This window comes from Gossypium hirsutum, chromosome D12, assembly GCF_007990345.1.
Source record: "Gossypium hirsutum isolate 1008001.06 chromosome D12, Gossypium_hirsutum_v2.1, whole genome shotgun sequence".
NCBI classification, from domain to species: domain Eukaryota; kingdom Viridiplantae; phylum Streptophyta; class Magnoliopsida; order Malvales; family Malvaceae; genus Gossypium; species Gossypium hirsutum.
In genome coordinates this window covers 57,991,556-58,012,358 of record NC_053448.1, presented here as the reverse complement: position 1 = coordinate 58,012,358, position 20,803 = coordinate 57,991,556, and the positions used below count along the sequence as shown (strand labels likewise).

General features: G+C 34.7%; 1 long non-coding RNA gene across 1 annotated transcript; it reads left to right on the top strand.

The window, feature by feature from the left end:
• Positions 1-16,974: 16,974 nt before the first annotated feature.
• On the top strand, positions 16,975-18,211 carry LOC107946946 (uncharacterized). Its single transcript, XR_001697030.2, has 2 exons — positions 16,975-17,511; positions 17,898-18,211. It is a non-coding gene; the product is annotated as an uncharacterized lncRNA (long non-coding RNA).
• The last annotated feature ends 2,592 nt before the right edge of the window (positions 18,212-20,803 follow it).

Genomic DNA, 20,803 nt, shown 5'->3' with positions numbered 1-20,803 from the left:
TTGAATTTAATTCGATCAGGGATCTATTAAGGATTTTTTTTAAATTTTGACTAATGGTTAATTCGATTCTAAATCGGGTAATTAATCAATTAATTAAAATTATTATGTAACCCAAAATATAAAAATTAAAGAATGAACTTAAAACTAAATAGATTTATACGAATTATTATAATAGGCTTAATATGATAATAGATTTATATATTTTTAAACTAAATAAATAAATAAATAAAAGTAAAAAACCATAAAAGAAAGAAGCCTTAAGTTTTTTTTTTCTCTTTCCATCATTAAACTCAAAACAAAGCTTAAGTGGGCATCACTTTGACACCAGACTTGAATTTTTTATCAATTTCTTTTTTCATTTCATCACTCAAAATCTCAAACTTTCTTGTTTTTAAGGTAGGTTTTGTTATGATGATTTTAAATTAGTGTTGTTATTGAGTTATTTGTTGTTTTTGTTTTTCCTTTTTTTGAATTAAAAGAAAAGAAAAAACATTGTAATGGTATTTTTTATCTTTTCAAACTTATTTGAACAAAACAAAGGAAAAAAATGTAAAATTTTCTGTTAATTCAATTAACCGCTTAAATTAACCGAAATTATTTCGATCAATTAAAAGATTTTTTTAAAAAAAAAATCGATTCAATTAATAGTTAAGGTTAAAACTTTTTATGGTTTTGATTAATTCAATTAATAATAATTTGATTTAGGAATTAACTAAATCGACTATTTAAACACACTTAAAAACTATATGCTACAAACTACTGCAAAAAGTAGAAAACTATCTACTGCTTAAAGAATATTCCACTCTATACAAAGTTATAAATTGACATAATCCAACCTATTAATACTTCTCCTTAAAAGTCCCATTTCTCTACTCTTTTATATTCTTCAAAATTTTTTTTGTTTTGGTAAATATGAAAAATTAGCCAAGGCTAACTACACTAAACTTAATCTTTAATAGGTGGAATTCTCATCGCACGACAGAGTCGTCTTCAAGTAAGTTCCTCACATATATTGGTGGATCCACATGAATAAATAATTTCTCCATCCCGCCTTGAGCTTCTCTAGTAAGACAGTCTACCATCCTATTGTTGTCCCTCACAATCTGACGGAAAGTCACATTCCAATCTTTAAAGCACCAATCATGCATAAGTTGAACTTTACTATAAATGTTGCTCGCCGCAAACCTATTCTGTACGACAGAAATCAATATAGCACTATCACTCTCGATCTCCACTTAGTTTGGTGGTATCCTTTTGTCCAAGCTAACTTTAAGCCCTCGAGTAGTACTAGAGCTTCAACCTGAAAAAAATCAGGCAATCATCTTACCATCTGAAAAAGCCCTCATCCATCCTCCATTCGGTCCTCTCACTACTCCTCTATGATTGCCATTGGTCTAGTACTTGACAGAGAACTATCCACATTCACCTTAATCCATCCATGAGACAGAAACTGCCACCAACCTTAATCCATCCACTCTCCCTTTTTAAACCCAGTAGTGAGATGAATCTATTCCATATCCTAATTTGAGACGCCAATACAAAAAAAAAATCTTAGCAACATTTTATTGTAGCCTTGAAATTTGATAGAAATATTTCAAAATACTCCATACCCCAACTATTGAATCAACTGTCTCTTTTGTAAAAATAAGAAGATCATGACGAGTCAATTGAATTCAATGATATTTAGGATGGGATCTAAAAAATACCATCACTAATATCGACATCCAAAAAGCTTAGATAGCACATTCATGACAATTAAATTTCTCCAAGTTGTTAATTATTTTTTTGTTAAATCAAAATTTTATGGTAAGAACGTTCTTCCAATTTATTTGAAATGATGGAAGATGTACTCCTTGGTTGTGGAGCTTTAGCCGAAGCAGGTGTCAAGAGAGTTTTATGATCGAACATGGTTCATGTTTTTGTGTTTTAATTCCTTTGGCTTTTATGTATTTATTGAGGTATTTGTTTGTTTGGTCTGGTATGTCTAAGTTGCTGATGGTATATCAGTAATTTTTTATTCTGGTTGATATCAAATTAATTAAGTTTCCTTATACTCTTTATAAAAATAAATAAATAAAATGCTTAGAAAAAAACCACACACATTATTTTTTTTGATAAAAAAAAAGATAGCACAAAATAATTATATCAAACTCTCAAATTAAATTTACATGGAAATATTGCAATCAGCCAACAATAAATGAACCTGGTGACTCCTCAAACCATGGTAGAACTGTGAGCCTAATTATAGTACATTTTGTTATATGATCAACCACTTCATTCAAACATCTCGGAATATACTAAGCGTAACTCCACTAATTTATTATCGGCATGCCATCCAGCTAAAAGCAACTCGACTATCAAGGTATTATCACATTCCAATTCAATATGTCTGGACCCTTTATCCCACGCTTCAAATCCTAAAAATAGATTTTTTTTTGTCAATATTCGTATTAAACTCCCTAAACACACTAATTATTATCTTTACTAAAAACGCTCTTCCAAATTATTAACTTATTCATCATGATTTTTCGCTCCTTGTTAAAAGATTTCTTGTCCCTACGACAAGACATATGAGGGGAAATAAGAAATACTACATCATTACATTAATTTCACAACCATAATCTATAGTCGGCCAAATATTTAATTCCACCCAAAACCAAGCTCTTTTATTGATGATTACGTTCGACTGATGAATTCATCTTTGATTCAATTAGTGCATCATCAAAATTTTGAATTGAGATTTTCAATTTACAAATATATATAATATAATAATTACGTCGAAAGATAACCAATGTAGACTAGCTACACGTAACCAATATAGACTAGCTACACCCATTTTATTATTCCAACTTCTACTTAATTCCATAAAGATTTTATAAAATGAAAATAACAACCTTATAATTACCTTTTACTTTTTACTACTGGTGACTCAAATTATACTTGAAAGAGCATCATTATGACATGAATACCATAAGGCCATAGATAGCATATAGCGACTAATGAACTACCAAATAGGAATTTGAAGACTTTGCGATTGCTACTACACAAAAATGATGATATTAATTAATAAACTACTATTCAGATGAAAAAAAAGTATAAATATGTTGAATAAGAATTGTGTAATTACATGACCAATGCAGTCGTCATTGAGGAAAGAATTAATTAAATGAATAAATAAGCAAAGAAAGACGAGCAAACTTTATATAAAAGGGAAAGCCGACGATGGACAAAGCTCCAAACCCCCCCCCCCCGAAAACAATGTAAATCAAAGTTCAACTTGTGTAGAGAAATGAAAAGTGAATTTGGTAAAAAATAACACAAGTTGGGGTTTGGATTAAGAATCTGACCCTTAATTATATTTAGGAACCGAAGCTGCCCCCGCACTTAGTGGTGTGTAATGATAGGACATTCAAAAGATGGGATTTTCTTGATGGATCAACACTGTCCCTTTTCGTGTTACAGGACACATTCATAGGCCTAAGGAATAATATGTGTAACAAAGATAGAGTTTGGTAGGGTGAAGTTTTGCTTACCTTTTGCTTTTTCCTTAGTTTGGTCTTGCAAGTTGCAACCTTCTCTCTCCTAGGGAAGAAGTATTTGGTTTAAAACCAGAGGGAGTGGTAGGTTATATTAACTGGTTGGTGAGCTTAGATAGCTGACCTATTGAGTATGATTGGAGGAATAGCATGCAATCACCATTGTTTTCAACACAAAGAGGGTGGTGTTTGTGGTAATTGGTGGTATGGATGCTGGGTCAATATCCTTTAGGCCTGATTGAAGATGTAAGAACTGATAGGGGTGCTGCTGCCGACTTGGTTCCACTCGCTTATGGAAGTTAGGTCTGGTTTAAATTTCGAATTTCCAAGTTTTACTTAAAACTTATACATATTTGTAAGACATTAATCCAAAATTTCAAACCCATTTAGCATATTTAATATATATATATTTTTTTAATTGTAACTCTCCTTTTACTGACACCTTTTCTCTTATTAAATTTCTAGTAACATAATTTTCAATTTTTAATATTTACATATTTTATTTTATTTTCATATGATATATAATATAAGAAGTAAAATAAAAATATACATATTATAAGCTTGAAAATGAGCAAGGTTAAGTTGGACTTAAGCTTTGAATATTAGAGCTTGAACTTACCCTGTATATTAAATGAGTTTAATTTTTTTATCGATGCCTATTTTTTTGAATCAAATATTTTTGTTCAAACGTTTTCAAATATTAGATATAGTTTTGTATTTAAGCAAGTAACCCAATCTGTGAACAAGTTTAGATAAAATAAAAAATAAGTAAAAATAAAGTTTTTTTTAATATATTTATATTATAGGAAATATGAAATTTTATATAAACATGATCTATTATTGTATAAAAATATAACAAAAAAGGCCCATTAAACTATTGGAACATGTGGGTTTTGCTTGCTATATAACCATAAGTTGTGGTGTAGTAGTTGCACACCTCATCCATTAATCAAGAGGTCGGAGTTCAATCCCCACCCATAGAAATGGAATACATTTCTTGAGCAACCGTTTACTTCTTTAAAAAGCACTTACGACAAGAGAATTAGTCATTACTACCGACAACAACCTAAGCCTACATTTGAAAAGACCAAAATAGGTGCTACCAAGCAAGAAAAATCCAAGCAAACAATAAAATCTCAAGAAATACCTATTTAATAAAATGACAAATTATATATTTTTATTAGTATAGAATTCTTATTCTATAAAAGTTTCGAAAATGTGAAAATAAATTAATCTCCCCACTTAAAAACTCCCCAAATTCTTACAATATATGTGATCTATCTTTCAATACCTTCCTAATTTGGTAACAACTATTCTTTCCTTCCAAATTTTATTGATATTATGTACAGAAAATTATGATTGTGGCTTTTCTTGTAATATATTAAGATTTTTATGCAATATTTTGAATGATTTTAAAATATTGATTTTGTATAATTTTTAGAGACAAATCCTTGAACAATTAGGATTGGTTGTGTTTATAATGTTGACACCATTTTTGGATGAAAACGGGGTCGACTTGGATTAAAAAAAAGAATAAAAACGGGAGTCGCCACCAATCCTTTTTTTGACGAGGTGTGATCGGGTCACCTCAAAAGGTGGTTATTTTTAATAAATGATTTAATTTTATTAAAACAACGATTTTGGTCTACGAAATTCAGAAAAATGAGTTCAGGAGCCGGTTACGCACGAGGAAGGATTAGCACCCTCGATACGCCCAAAATTGGTACCTAGTTGATTAATTAGTGTCTTAGTGTCGAAAATTGAAAATTTGAAGAGTTTTTAAAAAATGCGATCCTTAAAAGAAAATCTGATATCGTGAATTGAAACATAAGATTCTCTTGTTCCGAAGGAATATCACATCCAGCACGTCAGGACACGATACTCTAACCATCGAAACCAAGATCACCTTATAGTTTAATGAAACCATACTTTGAAGTTTTAAGAGGATATTCGGCTATTTAGTCAAACGAGAAATCGAAACCCAGCACGTTAGGGCACGTTTTCTCGATTTTCCAAACGCGAAATATTGCCTTATTTAGAAAAATACAAGTGAAATTCCGGAGAGATATTCGATTATTTTGGACAAACGGGAGATTGCAGCCCAGCACGATAGGGCACTATTCCGCGAATTGCCAAATATTGAGTCTCGTCTTCGTGATAAAATACAATAAGTATAATAAACTATATTTAAAATTATTATAAAATATGTATATAAAAAGAAATAGTACAAAAAAATGATTATTAGTAAAAAAAATATAACAAGTAATGTGATACATATAATGACGATTTATACATAAAATAATTCGTTTTATTTTAAATATATATATATGAAGCATATAACAAATATATAAATAAATAAATAATGTAATAATGTGAAACTTAACTCCAATTGATCAAATTAGATGAAAAGAAATAAGAAATAATGAAAATGATATAATAAGTATAATAAATAATAGTGTAAAAAAATAGTATAATAAATAATAGGAAAATAATAAAAAAATGATAATAAAAAAATAGTAACATTAGATTAATAATAATACCAAAAAAAAATTGTGATAAAAGTGTCTAAAATAAACAAAATAGGACTTAATTGAATTAAAAAAATAAAATTCTGGAGTGAAAACAGAATAAAAGGATACAAGGGGACCAAAATGGACACGTGGGTAATGAGGGAGGGGTCTGGGCGCAAATTTCCGAGGTAATTTGAAAGCATTTAAAGAAAACAAAAAAAGGACTTGATTGAACATAGGCACCCAGGACAGGGACTAATCACAAAAATTTCCCATTTAAAAGAAATGTGCACATTTCCATCCCTTAATGCACGGTAAGCTTTTTCCCTTCCCAAGGCTCTACTTTTGAGGGGAAAAAAACAAATAAAGCCTACTTTTTTATTTTTTTATTTTTAAAACATTGAACAAAAATAAATTTTTAAAGAAAATAAAAGAATTACAAGAGAAAAGAGAAAAAATAAAAAATACTCCATTAAAATAAAAATAAAATCTCAAGCAAATAAAATGATTAAAACAATACTGAGGACCAAAATACGATGCTCGCCAACTAATGGGGATTAAAAAAACAAAATTATCCCAAATACCAAAACGCAGTACTCTAGCGCGGACCGAATTGAGATTACACACAAATTTTAGGGTAAAAACGAAAGAAACAAAATAGAGTTTAATTAAAAGACAGCACAAATGGAGGGGACCAACCATGCAAATTACTCACTTAAAGTGAGAATGCGTGGATTTAGCCTGTGGATCAGGCCACTCGCAGACCCCCCTTTTTTTTGAAATAAAATAGGAAATAGTTAAATAAAAATTAAAGTAAAAGGAAAGGTATAAATTACAAATGACAGAAAGTTGCCGAGGACCAAATCACTATGCGCTCGAAGTTGTGGGGACGAAATGGGACAATATCCCAAGTCCTATGCGCTTCGTTTCATTTGTCCAGGTCGGGGACTAAATCAGAAATGAAATACAATAATAGGGCAAAAATAAAAAAAAAAAGAAAAACACGAATCAGGACCACATTGTAATGCGGTTCAAAATCAAAGGGACTCGCCACATAAATAGCCTCATTTTTTGTTTTATCTCATTTAGCCCTAGGAAACTTTAAAAGAACGCAGCCCCTTCCATCCTCTCCCTCTCTTTCTTACGACTAGAGTCTCAAAGCCCTCATGGCCGCCGTTGCCATGGTACCACCGCAGGCGGTGGTCGATGACTCGAGGAGAAGGGTTTGTTCGACCCCTTTTGGATCCATATTCGGGGATCTAGTATTTCCTCCATGAGAAATCGAAATGGAAGCCCCCCATCTTCGTTGGATTCGGTTCAAACGGAGAAGAACTCCGACAGTGCCGACGGTTCAAGATTTAGGTAACAGCTTTCTCTCTTCCTTTTCCTCTTTTTCGTTTTAAAACAGATTTTTTGTAAAGAAAATAAAAAAAATAAAAAATAAAACAGAAGATGTATATACAAATAAAGAAACGGAAATGAAGGGACGCAAGAATGAATTTCAACCTCTTTTTTTTCTGATTGCTTGAATCCTGGTACAAAACTTTTGTTCTTTTTATTTCTTTTTTCCCTTTTTTAGAATACCATCGGTTCCCCCCCTAAAATACAATCGATTCCCCCTTTGAAATATCAAAAATCCTCTCCTTTTCTAAAATTTTTTTCTTCCGTTTTATAATGGATTACAATAACAATAAAAAATGCTCCGTTTCTCTGTTGTGGCTGCCTTTTTTGTTGTTTGTGTTTGCAGGGTATGGCCGGTGTTGGTGATGGGGGTGTCAGACGGTATGGGCGTCGTGGTGGCCAAGGCTGAGGTGTGCGAGTGGCGACCGGTCAGAGGCGTGCATGCGTGAGGGGGGCAGACGGCCAGCTAGGTTTTTTGCTGAAACAAATTTTAATTTACTGGGCTTTGGGCTGTAATTTTTGGGTTATTTTCATTTGTTTTGGGTCTTTAGGCCTAGGTCAAAATTGACCTGTTACAGCTGCCCCTCTTTGCTCATTGTCGTGTAACGAGAATAAAGCAAAGACTTTTGACAGGTCAATTTTGTCTGGTCTCGTCGAATCTTGACTTCTTGGTGCCTTTCTTCTTCAAGTAGCCTCATTCAAGTCTACTGTGTCTTGTTGCTTCAGTCCACTTTATTGCACTTCAGAGAGATATGTCTTTAATCTACTCTACTGCAACTCCATGAGGATGAGGTTTGTGGTTTTAGTCTACTCCACCACTACTTAGGGAGATAAGACTGGATGCGATCTGCTCCACAACTGCTTAGGGAGATAGGATCTGTTTTTCAATCCACTTCCTACAAATATAGGAAGGCAGGATCTGCTATCTTCGATCTACTTCACGCCAATACATGAAGACAAGACCTGCTTTCTTCGATCTACTTCGCCACCAATATGGGAAGACAAGATCTGCATCTTCGATCCACTTCCTACCAATATAGGAAGACCGAACCTGTTATCTTTGATCTACTTCATGCCAATACATGAATACAAGATCTGCTTTCTTCGATCTACTTCCTACCAATATAGGAAGACAGAATTTGCATCTTCGATCTATTTCACGCCAATACATGAAGATAAGATCTGCTTTCTTCGATCTACTTCGCCACCAGTATGGGAAGACAAGATCTATATCTTGGATCCACTTCCTATCAATAATAGGAAGATAGGACCTGCTATCTTCGATCTACTTCACGCCAATACATGAAGACAAGACCTGCTTTCAGCGATCTACTTCGCCACCAATATGGGAAGACAAGATCTGCATCTTGGATCCACTTCCTATCAATATAGGAAGATAGGACCTGCCATCTTCGATCTACTTCACGCCAATACATGAAGACAAGATCTGCTTTCAGCGATCTACTTCGCCACCAATATGGGAAGACAAGATCTGCATCTTGGATCCACTTCCTATCAATATAGGAAGATAGGACCTGCCATCTTCGATCTACTTCACGCCAATACATGAAGACAAGATCTGCTTTCTGCGATCTACTTCGCCACCAATATGGGAAGACAAGATCTGCATCGTCGATCCACTTCCTACCAATATAGGAAGATAGGATCAGCTATCTTCGATCTACTTCTTGCCCCGGGAGATAGAACTATCAGCTTCAATGTACTCCACTGTAATCAGGGAGGTAAAACCTGCCATCTTCGATCTGCTTTGCTGCCAAATACAGAAAGGCAAGATCTGCAATCTTCAATCTATTCCACTGCCAAATACAGGGAGATAGAGTTATCGGCTTCAATGTACTCCACTGTAGTCAGGGAGGTAAAATCTGCCATCTTTGATCTTCAATCTATTCCACTGCCAAATACAGGGAGATAGAGTTATCGGCTTCAATGTACTCCACTGTGGTCAGGGAGGTAAAATCTGCCATCTTTGATCTTCAATCTATTCCACTGCCAAATACAGGGAGATAGAGTTATCGGCTTCAATGTACTCCACTGTGGCCAGGGAGGTAAAATCTGCCATCTTTGATCTGCTTCGCTGCCAAATACAGGAAGGCAAGATCTGCAATCTTCAATCTATTCCACTGCCAAATACAGGGAGATAGAATTATCGGCTTCAATGTACTCCACTGTTGTCAGGGAGGTAAAATCTGCCATCTTCGATCTGCTTCGCTGCCAAATACAGAAAAGCAAGATCTGATATCTTCAACCAGCTCTGCTACAAACGAGAGTGGCAAGGTTTGTCTTCGATCTGCTTCGCTGTCAATGCAGGAAGGCAAGATCTGCTATCTTCAACCAGCTCTACTACAAACGAGAGTGGCAAGGTTTGTCTTCGATCTGCTTCGCTGTCAATGCAGGAAGGCAAGATCTGATAACTTCAACCAGCTCTGCTACGACCGAGAGAGGCAATGTTTATCTTCAATTTTTACTGATCTGTCCTTTAGGGAACATGACCTGTATAATGAACCTAATTATGCCTAATGATTAGGATGGCATGATCAAAATGAATCAAATGCTCCTAACTAGACATGCGTGAATGGTATTTGAATGAATGTAGAATGTCATGAAAATAATCCCTTAATGCTTAGGTTATCATCGCTCAAAAGCTTATTAAGGCTTTACCACTAACGTGTCGCAACGCCTTCTTGACCAGCCGGCATTTCCAAAGAAACACGTAATCTGATTGCCCCCACTGTGAACATCGAAGTTCAACCCACTGGGACACAAAATTTGTACCATCAATCTCCCACTGTAACCCCAGGGTAGAAAGATATGGCTTTTGTCAATCTTCTCCTATCGCAATTCAAGGGTATAAGATTTAAATCCTTCTGGTCCCTTACATCATTCCCAATGTGTCGTACCAACGACTCATGCGCAAACGAGGGCTCTCCTTCCCGAGGTAACCTCTTCCTATTGCCTGAAGATCATCACTTTCTTGTTTATTCAAGCTTTGTCACCAACATGGCGTCTTGTCAATCAACGCGTTTGACAACAAAAATCCAAAGAGAAAGTCTAAACTTAGACTATTCTTTCCCAAATTTCCAACCTTTAAATTTGGAGTGTTCTAAACAATTGTCCTGCTTCAGGCTCCTATATTATTTAGAAACTTTTCAGAGTAATATGCAAAACTTCCTTCGTGAAAGTTTTATTAGTCCATTAATCATTATTCCAATGCAACATGCTTGCAAAAGATCATAACGATAGATAAAATAGAATTGATTTGAGAGCATAGCTCAAAATGGATAAACTATCAAGGATAGCAAGAATAAAAGGGGAATTAATTGGGAACACGTATCTTGAAAAAGAATGAAGTATTCCAAGAGAAAAAGTATGAGGACAAGATGCCCCAGATATCGTAGCTTGAACTTCTCTGTACCAACTCTTTGAAAGACCATTCTGTGTTTGACATGTGTTTAGGAGATCTACAAGACTTTGTCGATGCCCCAAGATGCTACCTACCCTTTCCTGTTGAATCAGGTATAGCAAGATTATTACATGCCCCGATTTGATCAAAATTTGAGATGCTCTGATCGCCTCATGCCCCAATTTGATCCAAAATTTGAGTCACCCCTTTTTTAGGGTTTTCAACTCAAGCCCCTTTGGTCTCAAGGCGCCCTTTGCGGGTTTTCACCTTGGCCTCTCCTTTTTTCACTCATTTTTCTTTTCTTCTTTTTCATTAATTCTCTCTTTTTTTTTAAGTGAAGTATTTGTTCCTTGAATCAAAATTCTCAAGATTAGGCAAGTTCTTGCCATCTATCTTGGTCAATACCTACACTCTCCCAGATAAAGCCTTCCACATAAGGTCCTTCTGGCTTGACATCCACTTTCTTCTGAAGTCCCCTTTGTATGGGAAGGATCTTCTTTGATATCGGGTCCCCCTTGTGGAATTCTCTGGAGCAAACCTTGTTTTGGTGAACTCATACCATTTGCTTTTGGTACATTTGACCATGATAGATATTTTGAACATTCCTCTCCAACCAGGATTGGATCCAAAAACTCAAAGAGAAGGAAATCTCGACCTCAATAGGTGAAATCGAAATAAGCCCAAAAAGAGGGCGTTGCCCTGAGAGAGTTTTTTTTTGGCGATATGGTGTTAATCTTGAACAGACTGCAAACTTCTTATATTTTGCTCTTGTTCAAATTTAGTGCATTGTCAAATATGATTCTTTTCGACTTTTCAAGCTGACGTGATTTTTCAAAAAAATTGCTGTCGACTTCGTGACATTGGCATATGAAACAGCTTCTTCCCGTGAAGATAAACTGATGACTGCCAGACCTTTTTTTGGCGAGATCGACCTAACAACCTTCATGCCCCATATGGACTCCATTGATTTTTCGTAAGGTGGAATCTGTTTTCACCTTGTTCTACCCTCCTCAATAAGTACGGAGATAGGCCACAATCTATGTCATCTTCGAAGTCATGAGATTCCTCTAAACACATGTCTCACTCAAAAAGAGATTCTGAGTCTGTAGCAGTGTCATTCATGTCGTTGATATTCAGGGACCTGTTGTTGGTGCAAAAGAATATACAAAGAATGTATGAATTTAAGAATAATTATTTGTACAGTATAATTATGAATGAATGAATGATTTTAAAAATAATTATTCATAAAGAATGAAAGAATATTAGCTCAAAAATGATCGCAAAGATGCATTTCATTAAAATAACGACGTTCAGACATGAGCCTATTTCACAAAAAAAAATTCATATTGCTTCAGGCTAAAAGCAACAAGTTTGTTCTGAATATTACTCTAAGTAGGCTCTAAATACTACAGAGACTTCTTTTACAGTCTGATTTATTTAGAACACTTCCAAGTTTATGAGGGCAGACATCTAACAAAGTTCCCTCTTCAGTTGTGTCTTCATGCATGTCATTGATGTGAACACTTCCCAATATCTCTTCATACATCGTATTCACCTTATTGTCAATCATGATTGGGTAGCAGATTTTCTGCAGTAGATGAGTCACCCAACTTGACAATACCCATGTTGATGAGTTTTTCAACTAGTTTCTTGAAGGTGATGCAATTCTCTATTGAGTGCCCCGTAATTCCTGCGTGGTAGTCACAGTGTGTGTTCGCATTATACCACTTTGGATATGGAGGTTGTGGGGGTTTTGAGTAGGAAGGGGAAACAACATGCGCATCGAATAAATTTTGATACAACTCTTCATATGACATTGGAATTGTTGTGAACTGGAGGTTCTCAGTGCCTGGTTTCACTCCAGGTTCTTGTCTCAATGAGCCTTGTTGGTTAGCGACCATTTTTCTTGGCTGATTCACCGTAATTGGTTTTGAATAACCCTTGCTATCTGTACTCGTGTTGTTCACCTCATTGTCTTTGTGCTTTGGGGTTGATCTCTTGATGCCTTCTTCCGCATCTATCTTCCCACTTCTTATTGCATTTTCAATCATTTCACCAGACATCACTACATCTGAGAAGCTCATGGTAGCACTTCCTAACATGTGGTTAATGAACGGTGCTTTCAGAGTGTTGATGAAAAGCATCGTGGTTTCTTTCTCTAAAAGAGGTGGCTGGACCTGTGTCGCGACCTCTCTCCATCTTTGGGCATATTGCCTAAAGCTCTCACTATGCTTCTTTTCCATGTTCTGCAATGTGATTCTATCGGGTGTCATATCTGTCACATGGTTGTACTGCTTTATGAAAGCCTGTGCTAAGTCCTTCCATGAATGGATGTTGACGCGGCTTAACTGGTTGTACCACTTAGCTGCACACCCGATCAGACTGTCCTGGAAGCAGTGGATCAACAGTTGATCATTATTGATGTATCCCGTCATTCTTCGACAGAACATAGTTATATGAGCTTCAGGACAACTAGTCCCGTTGTACTTTTCAAACTCCGGCATTTTGAATTTGGGAGGGAGTACTAGATCAGGTACCAAACTCAAGTCCTTGGCGTCGACTCCACAATGGTAGTCGGTGTTCTCCATGGCTCTAAATTTCTCCTCTAGCCATCTACATCGGTCCTCAAGTTGTTTTGACAAGTCCGTTTTCGCTTTCTCCACCTCTGCCATGTTATCGAGATCAGGAAACACGGGGTTGGTAGGATTATCACCGGGATTAGAACCCGAGCCTATTGGAAAGTTCATCGATGCTGGGGCACCGACCTGGTATTGGGATCTAATGGTAACAGGTGCCCTCTGCGGGTACACCTCTGGTTGCGCTTGGATGTTGGTTGGGGTGAAACCTGGAGGATAGGCAGGGTCATCGTGATCATCCCCAGCATCAACTAAAGGGCCTTTTCCTTTGTCATTCCTTCCAGTCAATAACTGCTTTACTTGGTTCATCACAGTGTTCTGGGATTCTAACATGTCTTGCTGGATTTTTTCCAGTCGTTCGTGCATCTGATCTTGCATCTCTCGTTGCAACTGTTCCAATCTTTCCAACCTTTGATCCATTACTTTCGTTTGGCGACGAGTACCGTAGTGATATTTGATTAGATTTTTGGTGGTTTCCAGGGTAACTGAAATAATTTTACCTAGTTAGGGTCACTTCGTGAAAGTCTAATGCATATGATGCAATGTAATGGAAATGCATGAAATGAATGCCAAAAGAAACGTTCATTCTTGGTTCAATTCTATTAGAACAACTGGAATAGAAAACAAATCCATTTACATAAAGCAGATATATATACGGCTTTGCCGTCATAGGCGGGGACATTCGATCCTCTTCTTCATTTGAGCGTTAAGATAAATCTCCCGAACTCTTCAAAAGGGACATCCCTTCTATCTCTTTTTTCTTCATCTGGGCCGCGACTCGTTACTCACTCATCCTTGTGATGCTCGTTGGCTTCTCTTTAAAAAGTTTAACGGTTCTCGAATAATCTTTGTCATCTTGAGTCTTCAGGCAACGAGGCAAAGTCGTATAGTCCTCTATTGAACTATCATCCTTCTTTTGTTATATCTTCTCGGACCGTATTAGGACAAACGTATCGTCATCCACTTTATCAAGAAACCCATTTTCTTATGACAAGCTCTCTATTTAGCAATTGAACGTGAATCAACACCTCTTTTTATGATGAAAATGCAATGCAATCATGACAAAAAGAAAACATGTTAGTACAAAGCAAAAGCAAGCAAGAATAAATAGAACACCTATTTGGGTGAATACTAGGGGTTCGAAGTGGTTCTACCTAGGGTGAGCTCCTAAGGTTCACTACATGAGGTTTGGTTCTAAAGTAAGGGTACCTGAACCAGCAGATTCCTCGATCCTCACCCATTGTAGGCTCATGCGGACCGAGTTCGGTTCAGGGGGATACATTTCTCTATGGCCATGCGGAGATGAAAATCTCACGAAGACATAGGTACGGATGTATCCCGGAAGCGATTCACTATCCCATGCGGAGGTGAAAACCTCACGAAGGCGTAGTTTCTCACTCCCACTTAAAAGGGTATGACCAGCGGTCATGCAATGCAATGTGCCGAGGTATAAAATAAAATACAGAACACGATAAAAAAATATAATTCAAAACAAAAGAGATGCAATGAGAGGATCGTAAATTTAAATCGAATTTTCCACTTTCAACAAAAAGACAAGAAATAATCAACACGTGGCTTGACTCTCTTATTGTCCCCAGTGGAGTCGCCAAGCTGTTGACACCATTTTTGGATGAAAACGGGGTCGACTTGGATTAAAAAAAAGAATGAAAACGGGAGTCGCCACCAATCCTTTTTTTGACGAGGTGTGATCGGGTCACCTCAAAAGGTGGTTATTTTTAATAAATGATTTAATTTTATTAAAACAACGATTTTGGTCTACGAAATTCAGAAAAATGAGTTCGGGAGCCGGTTACGCACGAGGAAGGATTAGCACCCTCGATACGCCCAAAATTGGTACCTAGTTGATTAATTAGTGTCTTAGTGTCGAAAATTGAAAATTTGAAGAGTTTTTAAAAAATGCGATCCTTAAAAGAAAATCTGATATCGTGAATTGAAACATAAGATTCTCTTGTTCCGAAGGAATATCACATCCAGCACGTCAGGACACGATACTCTAACCATCGAAACCAAGATCACCTTATAGTTTAATGAAACCATACTTTGAAGTTTTAAGAGGATATTCGGCTATTTAGTCAAACGAGAAATCGAAACCCAGCACGTTAGGGCACGTTTTCTCGATTTTCCAAACGCGAAATATTGCCTTATTTAGAAAAATACAAGTGAAATTCCGGAGAGATATTCGATTATTTTGGACAAACGGGAGATTGCAGCCCAGCACGATAGGGCACTATTCCGCGAATTGCCAAATATTGAGTCTCGTCTTCGTGATAAAATACAATAAGTATAATAAACTATATTTAAAATTATTATAAAATATGTATATAAAAAGAAATAGTACAAAAAAAATGATTATTAGTAAAAAAAATATAACAAGTAATGTGATACATATAATGACGATTTATACATAAAATAATTCGTTTTATTTTAAATATATATATATATATGAAGCATATAACAAATATATAAATAAATAAATAATGTAATAATGTGAAACTTAACTCCAATTGATCAAATTAGATGAAAAGAAATAAGAAATAATGAAAATGATATAATAAGTATAATAAATAATAGTGTAAAAAAAATAGTATAATAAATAATAGGAAAATAATAAAAAATGATAATAAAAAAATAGTAACATTAGATTAATAATAATACCAAAAAAAATTGTGATAAAAGTGTCTAAAATAAACAAAATAGGACTTAATTGAATTAAAAAAATAAAATTCTGGAGTGAAAACAGAATAAAAGGATACAAGGGGACCAAAATGGACACGTGGGTAATGAGGGAGGGGTCTGGGCGCAAATTTCCGAGGTAATTTGAAAGCATTTAAAGAAAACAAAAAAAAGGACTTGATTGAACGTAGGCACCCAGGACAGGGACTAATCACGAAAATTTCCCATTTAAAAGAAATGTGCACATTTCCATCCCTTAATGCACGGTAAGCTTTTTCCCTTCCCAAGGCTCTACTTTTGAGGGGAAAAAACAAATAAAGCCTACTTTTTTATTTTTTTATTTTTAAAACATTGAACAAAAATAAATTTTTAAAGAAAATAAAAGAATTACAAGAGAAAAGAGAAAAAATAAAAAAATACTCCATTAAAATAAAAATAAAATCGCAAGCAAATAAAATGATTAAAACAATACTGAGGACCAAAATACGATGCGCGCCAACTAATGGGGATTAAAAAAACAAAATTATCCCAAATACCAAAACGCAGTACTCTAGCGCGGACCGAATTGAGATTACACACAAATTTTAGGGTAAAAACGAAAGAAACAAAATAGAGTTTAATTAAAAGACAGCACAAATGGAGGGGACCAACCATGCAAATTACTCACTTAAAGTGAGAATGCGTGGATTTAGCCTGTGGATCAGGCCACTCGCAGACCCCCCCTTTTTTTTGAAATAAAATAGGAAATAGTTAAATAAAAATTAAAGTAAAAGGAAAGGTATAAATTACAAATGACAGAAAGTTGCCGAGGACCAAATCACTATGCGCTCGAAGTTGTGGGGACGAAATGGGACAATATCCCAAGTCCTATGCGCTTCGTTTCATTTGTCCAGGTCGGGGACTAAATCAGAAATGAAATACAATAATAGGGCAAAAATAAAAAAAAAGAAAAACACGAATCAGGACCACATTGTAATGCGGTTCAAAATCAAAGGGACTCGCCACATAAATAGCCTCATTTTTTGTTTTATCTCATTTAGCCCTAGGAAACTTTAAAAGAACGCAGCCCCTTCCATCCTCTCCCCCTCTTTCTTGCGACTAGAGTCTCAAAGCCCTCATGGCCGCCGTTGCCATGGTACCACCGCAGGCGGTGGTCGATGACTCGAGGAGAAGGGTTTGTTCGACCCCTTTTGGATCCATATTCGGGGATCTAGTATTTCCTCCATGAGAAATTGAAATGGAAGCCCCCCATCTTCGTTGGATTCGGTTCAAACGGAGAAGAACTCCGACAGTGCCGACGGTTCAAGATTTAGGTAACAGCTTTCTCTCTTCCTTTTCCTCTTTTTCGTTTTAAAACAGATTTTTTGTAAAGAAAATAAAAAAATAAAAAATAAAACAGAAGATGTATATACAAATAAAGAAACGGAAATGAAGGGACGCAAGAATGAATTTCAACCTCTTTTTTTTCTGATTGCTTGAATCCTGGTACAAAACTTTTGTTCTTTTTATTTCTTTTTTCCCTTTTTTAGAATACCATCGGTTCCCCCCCCCTAAAATACAATCGATTCCCCCTTTGAAATATCAAAAATCCTCTCCTTTTCTAAAATTTTTTTCTTCCGTTTTATAATGGATTACAATAACAATAAAAAATGCTCCGTTTCTCTGTTGTGGCTGCCTTTTTTGTTGTTTGTGTTTGCAGGGTATGGCCGGTGTTGGTGATGGGGGTGTCAGACGGTATGGGCGTCGTGGTGGCCAAGGCTGAGGTGTGCGAGTGGCGACCGGTCAGAGGCGTGCATGCGTGAGGGGGGCAGACGGCCAGCTAGGTTTTTTGCTGAAACAAATTTTAATTTACTGGGCTTTGGGCTGTAATTTTTGGGTTATTTTCATTTGTTTTGGGTCTTTAGGCCTAGGTCAAAATTGACCTGTTACATATAATATTGAATTTCTTGATTGTTGTTTGTGTTTACATGTTTTTGTGATAGAAAGCTACTAATCGTATGTTGGTTTCATGAACTTTGCAAATTCAGAATGTCTCAATTTATCTCATATTTACTATAATTTGCTCTAGTAATTTTATTTGACAAATAAGAAAAAAAGTCAATTTTAGATATTATAAATTTATTTGTAAAAATTAAATATTGCATACAATTATATTATTTGATCACAGTAAATCTTGATTTTTGAAAGTTATTTATTTCGTACTTTTAACAATATTGCAATATATTTGATGTCTTGTTTTTCTTTTAGTTATTATTATTTTAATACATTTAGTTATATTATACATTAATTTATCTGAATACTAATATTATGTATTAATTTATATAACATTTTAATGTTTTAATATTTTTAAATTTGACCTTACAATTTTAATTTCTTTTGGCTGCACCACCGGTAATCACTAGTACAATTACAGTAGAATCATAAGCAAAACCATAAATATAAATAATATTATAATATTATAAAATAAAATCAATAAAAAGAACAATATATCGAACTTAGAGGTGCTCATGGGCGGCCCGAAATATGGGAGGGTTCGGGTAAAAATATATGCCCGAAATATGGGCTTGGACGGGCCGGGCCCCGGGCGAATATATAATAAATATTTATTTTTTATTTTTAAAATACATTTTTTTATTTTTTTATTTTTAAAATAAATTTTTAGTGTTTATTAAAAAATGGGCCGTGCTCGGGCTTAGGAATTTTTTCCCGGGCTAGGCCTTGACAAAATTTTAGGGTCATATTTCGGGTCAGGCCGGTCCCGGGCCTAGGACGCAGGCTGAAATTTTTTCTGGGCCCGGCCCATGAGCACCTCTAATCAAACTAAACTCACATCACAAACCACTTATCCATAGTTATTATTAGGAATTATTATTTACTCTAACAAATGTTGCTTCTCATTACGGTTCCTATGAATATCTCCTCGATACAACTCTATAGATACAAAAAATAAGAATAATATAATATCCTGTGTTGACCTGATGGTTAGAATGTTCATCGCCTTAAATGTGGTCTAGATTTGAGTGACGCAAGTCGCGTTACTGCTAGAGCTTTGCTCTCCTATTGTATTTCATCAAAAATAAGAATAAAGTGATAATTGCACTCAATAGTATCCTCTCAGCACATTTGTCCTAAAAATTTTAGGCGCAAACATGAACGCTTAAACAGTTGCAAACTCATGTTAGCTAGTTACAAACAAACAGGTTGCCTTTCTTATTTGTCGAAACTTTTTTTTTGTAAAACGGGGTCGACTTGGATTTTGAAAATGAAAATGAACACGGGAGTCGCCACCAATCCTTTTTATTTAGGTATGATCGGATCACCTTATAATTAAATCATTTTCATAAAAATTTAAATATACTAAAACGATAATTTTTGGTCTTATAAAATTCAGAAAACAGGTTTAAGAGTTGATTACGCACGAGGAAGGGTTAGCACCCTCGACACACCCAAAATTGATACATTGTTGATTAATTAATGTCTTAATATAATAAATGTGCAAATATTTTAAAATACGATACTTGTATTAAAAAAAACTTGTATAAATCAAATTACATGTTAAGACCCTCTCATTTCGGAGAGAGAAAATATCACACCCAATGGGTTAGGGCATGATATTTCACATCCTTAAAAATGAGCTTGTCCTTTAAAAACTCATGCAATAAAATTCAAAAGGACATTCAATTGTTTAAGTTAGATGAAGAAATCGTAGTCCAATACGTTAAAGTACAATTTCTCAAAATTCCAAACACCAAACATTGAATATTGTCATTATTTTTTTTTTAAATCCTCATCTCGAGAAAACAATATGTTATATCCAATGCCTTAAGACACAACGTATCGAATTCCCGATATGTGAATAAATGCCAAAAAATTATTTATTTAAATATATATTCAACTATATTGGGTTTAGAAAAGGGATCATGTCCTGTAAGTTAGAACACGATCTTTTGTTAATTCCCGAGATCGTTTAAAAACTTAAGTTTGAAAAGATTCGTGTATATAGATTTATCACGAAAATTGAAACCCCGTAATTTAGGGTACGACCTTCTCGAATCTAAACCTGAAGTTTTGCTTATTCAAAAGTCGCAAATTATGCATTGAATAAAATTAATCTAGCACAAAATAGTAGAAATAAAATACGGTGTTAATATGCGTAACAAAACAATAATAAATACGATGATGTAAGCATAAATAATATGAGCAACAACAACAAAAAATAAGATAAATAAAAAGGACAAATCAATTATACATGAAATAATAAGTAAATAAACAAATAGGACTAAAACGTTTTTCAAAATAATAATGAACACATAAATAAATAAATATTAAATAAAACAATAATTATAAAAAAATAAATAAAATTATAAAAATAAAAAAAATATCTATGTATGTATTTATATACATATTATAAAAATGTATGCATGTATATATATAACAAAATTTGAAATTTAAAAGGTATAATAATAATAATAATAACAATAATAATACAAGATTAATGGTATAATATAATAATGATAATAACATTAAAATAATTAATTAAATAATAAAATTGCTAAAAATGGACTAAATTGAACTAAAAACGAAAAAAATGGGGCGGATTCGAAA